Source organism: Capsicum annuum, chromosome 3 (genome assembly GCF_002878395.1).
Source record: "Capsicum annuum cultivar UCD-10X-F1 chromosome 3, UCD10Xv1.1, whole genome shotgun sequence".
In the NCBI taxonomy this organism is placed as follows: domain Eukaryota; kingdom Viridiplantae; phylum Streptophyta; class Magnoliopsida; order Solanales; family Solanaceae; genus Capsicum; species Capsicum annuum.
The window spans coordinates 265,570,657-265,579,208 of record NC_061113.1 but is presented as its reverse complement, the minus strand read 5'-3'; the positions used below and the strand labels follow the sequence as shown (position 1 = coordinate 265,579,208).

Genomic DNA, 8,552 nt, shown 5'->3' with positions numbered 1-8,552 from the left:
AAATGAATTAGTTCACATTTTGAACGGTTTTATTAAAAGTATAAGTGATAAAACTAATTCATTTTAAAAAAAAACTTATGCGATTCATCTTATAAGTTTAAATAAATAACACTATAATTTATTCAACTTAGATTCAAATTTGTCAAGCCAACATTCGAAAGGCTGAAGGATAAAATATATAAATATTCGTGCACCTGTTGTGTGCTATTTGTTTAACACAATATAACCCAATGTGTCAAAATGCAACCTAAACATACAAATCAAATTTGGAGATTAAAAATTAAGCAAGTTTGGGAGAACTTAAGCTAGTAATTAAGAAAAATACATTAGCTTTAGCCTTTTTCGAAAATAAAGTATGATTCATTATTTTGACACATTTTGAATTAATCTATTATGATCTAAGCAAAATTTGAACGGGTTAAATCAAATCATATTAATTTAACGTGATTTAGCTTGTCTAAATTTTATTCAACTCACTTATTACGACATCAATATACTTTATTCGTCTCATTTTATGTGGCACTTTTTTCTTTTTAGTCAGTCTAAAAAGAATTTAACCTTTATCATAATTAGAAATAATTTAAGTTAAAATTCTCATTTTATCATTGATAAAAATTGTTTTAGGGTACAAGTTTCAAATGTCTTTCATTTTTTTAAGCACAAAGTTAAGTCAACCGATGTCACATAAATTGAGAAGAAGAAAATACATAATAGTAATAGAGTGGATACATAATTTAAAACAAAATGAATATATAATGTGGTTATAGTGCAATTGATTTAAACTCACAGAACTTTGCATTTCCATACCTTACTACACTTAGAACATGCAGCTCACATGCTTCACTTTGCATGTTGTGAGTTGACATTTCATGCAAGTCGCTTCTGAGTGTGAGACTTACAAGTCGCTGGTGACTGTGCGACTTACAAGTCGCTCGTCAGTACGCGACTTTCAAGTCGCTCTGACACACACGTTTTGTTCCTTTTAATTTTTTTTTAAATCAATTATCTTTTTTGGTATTTTTTATAAAAAAAAAGAGCCCGACTCCAGACTCTCACCTTTTATAAAATAGAAACATGTGAGCTTTCAGGAATCTATCCTTTTTGCTATGAAATTCTCATAGTACCACTTAATACCACAACTAGTCTAGTAAGCTGATCCGCTCTTCCCGCGATTATGAAAGAAGGTAAAATATCGATAATATTATTAAATATAATTTATATAATTTAAAGAGCGATTATGTAAGAAGGTAAAATATCAATAATATTATTAAATATCATTTATAAAATTTAATTAGAAGAAAAGTTTAGTAGACCTCTAACATATGTATTATTGATTTCGTAAAAGTAAATGTTTAGCCAGTAGTTATCAAACTTTTAATAAACTCAAAAAGTCACAATTTTAAATCAAAAGAAACTATAAATTTATGACAAACAAAAACTCATATAGAAACAAAATAAAGAGAAATCATACTATCATAGGGAGAACATATGAAAAAATAAATAATATGACTTATTTTTACAATCTCAATCATCATAAAAAAAAATAGAAGAAAAAATATGTGAAATTAAGGAACAATCTCTCGAGTTTTTTATCGACATCCATTGCCATAATTCATAATACCAAACACCACTTAATAGTCTTCATCAAATTTTTCGACTGATCATGAATATAAAAAATATCAAAAACATAACAACTTAAGAAAATAATACGACCATTTCTAAAAAGTCTTACAATGCCTTTATTTAAGGGCTAATAATTAACAATTTACAATAAAAGAGATTCGAACAACAATACTTTAACATATGCCTACATCTATATAATGGATATTGTGTGTTAGCATTTGGGTGTATTCTTTATGCTAAAATTGAATTCTGAATTTTAGTATTAGTTTGTAATGCTTGATTTTTCAGGTTTGAATATTTTATTTCCTAAATTTTCTATAATTGTATAAAAAAAATTCTATTTGATTCTATCTTTTTAAATTTTCAAAAACAAAAATATACATGTATTTAGTTTTATCAAGTATATACATTTTGAATATAAAAAAATAAATAATGCAACATCACTTTTACGATCTTAAACATTAACAATAAAACAAAAAATATATGAATCGATGTACAATCTTCATAACTTTTGTTGACATTTATCACAAGTCGATCATTACTAAATAGCCTTCATTTTATACCTCAAGTCAAATTTTAACATGAATGTAATAGGCATCGAAAACAGTATAACGTCAAAAGCTAATGCGATCATTTTTACAATGTGTTACAACATTTCTATTTGTAAACTATAATATGAACAATAAATAATGTTGTGAATATGACTATTAATTATTTTAGAGATTATCATAATAAAAAAATTTGGTGACTTTTTAGTTTCTTAGCATTGAATATTTAATACAATTAAGAGAAATAATGAGTGATTTTTAATTTATTTTAATATAGAACATAAATGAGACAAAAAAATCCCAAAAAGAGAATAAAGATAACTTACTTCTTGACCAAAGAAAAATGTCATATCTCTTCTTTTATTCCTATCTTTATTATTATCGATAGATTGTATATTTAAGAAACTAAAAAATTAAATAACAAAATATCAATAAATTTATATTTTAGCAGTAAAATAATCAATTGAAGAGTATTTTATGTTTTCCTACAGAGTGTAAAATTATGTTCTAAAGTCTTGTTTTTGGAGAATACATATCTTATTTTTGGAGAAATAATCAATTAAAAATTTTAAAATAAACAACACTAAGTATATATACTCATATATATTTCTTAATCATTCAAACTTCTACTTTTTGAATGAGTTCAATTTTTTGTCACAATTTTTTAAATTGACTGGCATAGTTTAATGTTAGGTGATGAGATACGGAATTTTTTAAATTTTTGATATTTTAAGTAAACATATTCAATTGAGGCTTTTAATTATGAAAATAGAGTTTTAGATAAGAAAAAAAATGAAAATCATGAGATTAAATTTAAATAAATGTGAGTTTTAATAATATACCACATAATTTAAATTAAAGAGAATTGAACAAAAAGAAGAAAAAAAAAAGTACTCTATTACTTCTAAATGGTCTATATGCTCCATTGCTTTCAATAATAACCTTAATGTTCTTGATGTCAAAAAATAAACCTTCATTCAGGATTTTCTTCAATCTGTACATCAGATTTTTGCTTATTTCAACATCCATCTAGCCAAATAGAAACCTTAGTGACTATCCAAAGACATAATAATTTTTTTACAATTAATTAAATGAGATAAAAATACCTTCTAGTATAAAAATCATATCCAAAGTAATCAACTCGACTCACTATTTCTCTCGGCACTAACAAATTCTCACGTCTTGAACACTCCCTCACAAGTCAATCATTTCTACTATAATTTGTAAATCAAGAAAGAATTAAAAAATATGTGTTGCATAGGTAGAAAGAACTTGTAGAAAAGTATAATATTCAGAAGGAATCAAAAAAATGAATAAAAAAAAATCTGTGACCTTTAAAATACTCGTTTCATATTTGATCTAGTGAAAAAATTCAAACAAAAAGTAATAAGCAAAAATACAAAGCTTAAGCAAATGATAACCTAAAAGGCCATATTGTTGCTTAAACTTGGATTGTACAACACTATCTTATATATATGCAAAGGAAGGTGGAAATGAACATTGTGGAAATATTAAAGAATTTTCAGATTATGTACTATTCCATTCCGATGAAATATTATATATTCGCTATAAGAGACCTTTCACATTTTTAACTCTTCAACTCTTTCTCATTCTTAAAATTATTATATAATTAATAGAGTTAAATATAGTGACTTTTGAATTTTCTTTAAACACATAAATATTTAAATGAAAAAGAAAACTCAAGTAATGTCAACAAAACACAAAAATATAAATAACATTAGAGGCCCTTAAAGCATGCCATATAGGATAAACTAACATTCTCTTTTATATATATAAATGATTTCAATCTATCGCAGATGCTTTCACTAAACAATGTTATGATAGACTATTATATAGCTGATAATATATATAGTAGTAGTAAGTAGTTATAATGTGTGCTTTGTTTCAAAAATCAATTGCTGATGTGTATTAGTATTTATTTAAAACTTTTGGAGCCAGTACTTGCAATGTATAAAACATAGTCAACTATTTGGGTTCATCTGGACATGAGAAGTAGTGAGTCGATTTATACGCGCGAAAACTTCTAACTTGATACATAAGAATGGATTAGAGTTAATTTAGTTATTTTTCCTCCAAAAAATTAAACTTAAGCATAGCTAGCCATAAGTTTTTTTCTAAAGAGGTGTGTTATCACTTGTCGCGTATTATGATGCATAAATAAATATAAATTTAGGGTAACTTGTATAAGTCTCAAAATTTTAATGAGTTCTAACACATTTTTTCATGATTTTATTTAGAGCCCGTTTGGATAAGATTAAAAAAATAGTTTTTTAGCTTATAAGTGATTAAAAGCTTAAAATAAGTGCTTATAAATTAAGCAGATAAGTGTTTGGATAGAAGTGCTGAAACTGAAAAAAAGTTGTTGAAGCGTTTGGTAAATAAGTGATGTTAAACACTTTTTTGTTGTTAAAATGACTTAAATGTATTTAAAGTTGTTAACACCATAAATAGGGTGAATTATTTATAAATTTTAATTTTGAAATAAAATTTTTGACCAAACCTCCAGTTAATAATGGATTCGATGAAAACAAAGAAGAAAGATGAAGAGGAAATTGGAGGGAAGAGATGAACGAAGCGGCAAAGAGAAAAAGAAAAAAAACTATATATTTAAAGACTACAAGTTTAAGATATTATTGGAATTGAAGGAAGGTATAAGAGATAAAAAGGTAAATGTTTTGGTCAAACCTAAAAGAATTTTAATTTTAAAAGGAAAAAACTGGAAGTTTCTCATCTTTTTATTATTTTAATCAATTTTTAGCTTTTTTTAAGCACTTTTTTTGTTTTATCAAACACCTTAAAAAACTAAAAAATAAATTAAAAGCTGGTTTGACCAGATTTTAATTCTATCCAAACGAGCTCTTAATTACATGATATTTCGAACTTTGATATTTGTGATACATATCTTTAGCCTTGATACATATACATTGTGACATATTTTTAATAGGTGGTTACTTAAATAAGGAAGTAGTTAATTTTCAATTATTACGGGAAATAAAATTAGGCGCAAATTGTGGTATAAATACATCTTATTTCAGATGTATCATAATGATTCATCTGGTAAAATTACTCAATACGCATTAAAAATACAATCTCACATAAAAATAAATAGTTTATAAATGTCAAACATATGTTAAATGTATCAAACATTCATAAATAAATAAAAACTCTGAATCACTATCATAAAGTATCTGTCATATGTGTCACCAATGTTTCAACAACAAATGTATCATATTGGTAATGTATATAGTTTCGATAACTGATTAAAAACACCAATACATATTTTTTATACCATTATATCAGTGTTACACATATCGTTTTTCGCGGGATAAAATGTGTGAATGGTGCACGTATAAAATATATCACGATATTAAATAAAATATCATATGTATCAATTGAAAAAATCCAAACTAAATGAGGGTGGTGAAACCATTAAATTGCCCAAAAATATATGCATCGTCCTTAAAATTATGAAAAGGATACACAAGTTCTTGATATGTATCTATATATGTATTAAATACATTTATTTGATACATATGATTGATACATATGTATATATCTTGATACATTTATTCTACCCCTTCGTCGTTCGTCCGCACCATCACCACCACCTTGACTACACAACGCCTCCGTCGTTCATCCTCAGCATCAACGCCACTTTGATCGTTCTCGTTGGAAATCTAACAAGTGATTGTTCAATTTTTTTTTTTCTCAATAGGTATTGACTTAAAAGTTAATTTTTTTTAAAAAATTAATTAAAAAAAGTTGATAAAAAGATTAAAAAAAAGATAATGAAATTGATGAAGAAGTTGCAGTAATGGAGATGAAAGTTGTTTCAATTGATGATTGTTATGATCTCAATAGGGATCTAAAGTAAATTGCAACGAATATTTTGAGAATTTTCTGATTTTCTCATAAAGGAAAAAATGGACAATGAAACTCAATTGCAAGGAAATGGAAACTAACTAAATGATTAACGATAGCCACGATGACCAGATTTCCATTATGCCCTTCTCTTTCCTCTAATATGTATATATAACTACATTGCCACGTGGCATCATCATGACCCTTGCGCCTTATTTAAACCAGAGTAAACTCGACTCTTTATTCTCAACCTCACATTTCTATTTGCTTTCTATTCCTAACTTAATTCAAACAACTATATTTGGTCGACTATTATTGAGATCATAACAATGATAGTTTGAGAGAGATTTTAGGAGATGAAAATTTTGAAAAAAATGAATTGCATGCATTAAGTGAGTGAAAGTAGAATGAGGTTTTGTTTATATGTATATTAAGAGAAAAATATTAAGTAAATTCGAGATTTCAAGTAATTATATATGAGTGATTTTGTGTAATTTGCCAAAAAGCGTTTGAAACTTTTGGGCCACATTGAAGAGCCCATCATCTGACAAACGGAGGAAAACAATGAAAGGGGGAAACGACGACGCAGACGGAGAATAGAAGTAAAAACAGAGCGATAAAATCGCTGAGATAGGGTGCTGTGCATTATTGGATTCTATCTTATGCACCACGCACAACTCAACTACAAGGTTTTGTGATCTTATTCTTCCCCTTGTATGTATGAAATAATTGCTTACTCTAAAACGCAAAGATCTGACTAAAATTACTGTTATAATATATTTTATTGTAGGAATTCAGAATGAGAGATTGAAGAAGTATGAGGAATGGAGACGCATACCCCCACTGATTTGTCAGGAGATTCTCTTGCGTGATAAGTACTTTCAAACATTTACCCTGCTTATATTTTGATTTTCTACTATTTACGGCTCGACTAATTCCATAAGATAGCGGTCACCTCCCATCAACAATTTAGAAATGTGAAGAAATCATCTAGTGTTTTTATCTTCGTGGAGAATACCCAAGCTTCTATTCCATTTTGTTGATTATGACTTGAAAAATTCAATCCATATCAAGCACTACAAAATGCAGTCTAAGAATTCAGGATGACATTTTTGTGTTCAGCTAATGTTTTGTGCATGATAATTTATAGTTTCGCTCTGAAACTTACGAAAGTTGTAGTACAACGAGCTTAGTAGATATCTGACTTGGGAGTCAGGATATTAGATAAATTCATATTACAATGATTCTACCATCTCTTATATAGAGTTAGCCTTAATATAAAATATGAATGCCCCAACCTTCATGGAGCTGAAATCATGAAAGAACACTAACGAGTGCATAAGAAATTGATCCATCATTTTCATATTGTTTACAAATTCAATAAAAGGTTTCAATTTATTTACCAGTATCGACAACGCCAAGCATCATTATAAATGAAATAACGGAATGTACGGGTTGGGCTGAATCATGAATTTGGCCAGGTCAAAATGAGCTAAGTTAATAAATAGGTGGGTTATTGACCCGTCCAAAAGCTACTTGGGCCGAAATATGCTAAAATGCGGGTTATAACCCAATCCGGTCAATTCATTCTTTTACGCATTTTTCGTACCTGGTAGAGAAAATTCTTTATTAAGATTATATAACATATCAAATAATTTTTTTTTTTTTGACAAGATCTCTCATGAGTCAATTTGGGCTACATATCAAACCAATTTTTTAATGACTTGAAATGGGTTGAGCTAATAAATGAGTGTGTTATAAAAAATATTTGTTATAAAGTATTTTGACAAGATCTCTCATGAGTCAATTTGGGCTACATCTGAACCCAAATTTTTAATGAATTGAAATGGGTTTAGCTAATAAATTGGTGGGTCGTAATAACAATATAAGAATTGACCAAATTAAGAGACTTGATAGCTTGTAATTCTGCTCCAAACACATCCAAATTTAATAACTCCGATTCGATAGCTAGTAATGTCTGCTCCAAACACATCCAAATTTAATAACTCCAATTACCACTGCCCCTGTATCCACTATTGTCTTGTGGATAATAATTTATGCTTACGCTCTGAAACTTTGGAGATATGTAGTACACTCGGGTTAGTAGATATCTGACTGGGGAGGCATAGGACACGAGGGTTTTATTTAGGGCTTGTTCATGCTAATGTGAATTATGCGCTTTGAGTTTTAGATGCTCAACTTCCTTTAATCTGAAATTACTTTCTAAGATTAGGTGCTCAATCAGTATCTCTATATGTTATTACCAATTTTCAACACAAAAGTAGTGTTTGGGTAATAAACAATTGTTGCTCAAGCATCTAGTTACCTCGATGCAGGTCTGCCACTATACCGTACTGTAACAAAAGACCAAAGAAGCTAGGAGATTAGGTGCCGACTCATGTTTATCCAATGAAACGATTTCTCTTTGTGTTTTAGATTGGAGTGCAAAAACTAGCCTAGAAAATATGACTTGTGTAACCAGTCCAAGTTTGGGTAGAT

At 28.1% G+C, this 8,552-nt stretch overlaps 2 long non-coding RNA genes across 2 annotated transcripts in view; one reads left to right on the top strand and one right to left on the bottom strand.

The window, feature by feature from the left end:
* The window catches only part of LOC107862148, a 30,347-nt gene that overhangs the window by 9,022 nt on the left and 12,773 nt on the right, over positions 1-8,552 (bottom strand). The gene's annotated exons all lie outside the window — the stretch shown is intronic.
* On the top strand, positions 6,407-8,498 carry LOC124897252. The gene is made up of 2 exons (XR_007053976.1): positions 6,407-6,742; positions 6,844-8,498. It is a non-coding gene; the product is annotated as an uncharacterized LOC124897252 (long non-coding RNA).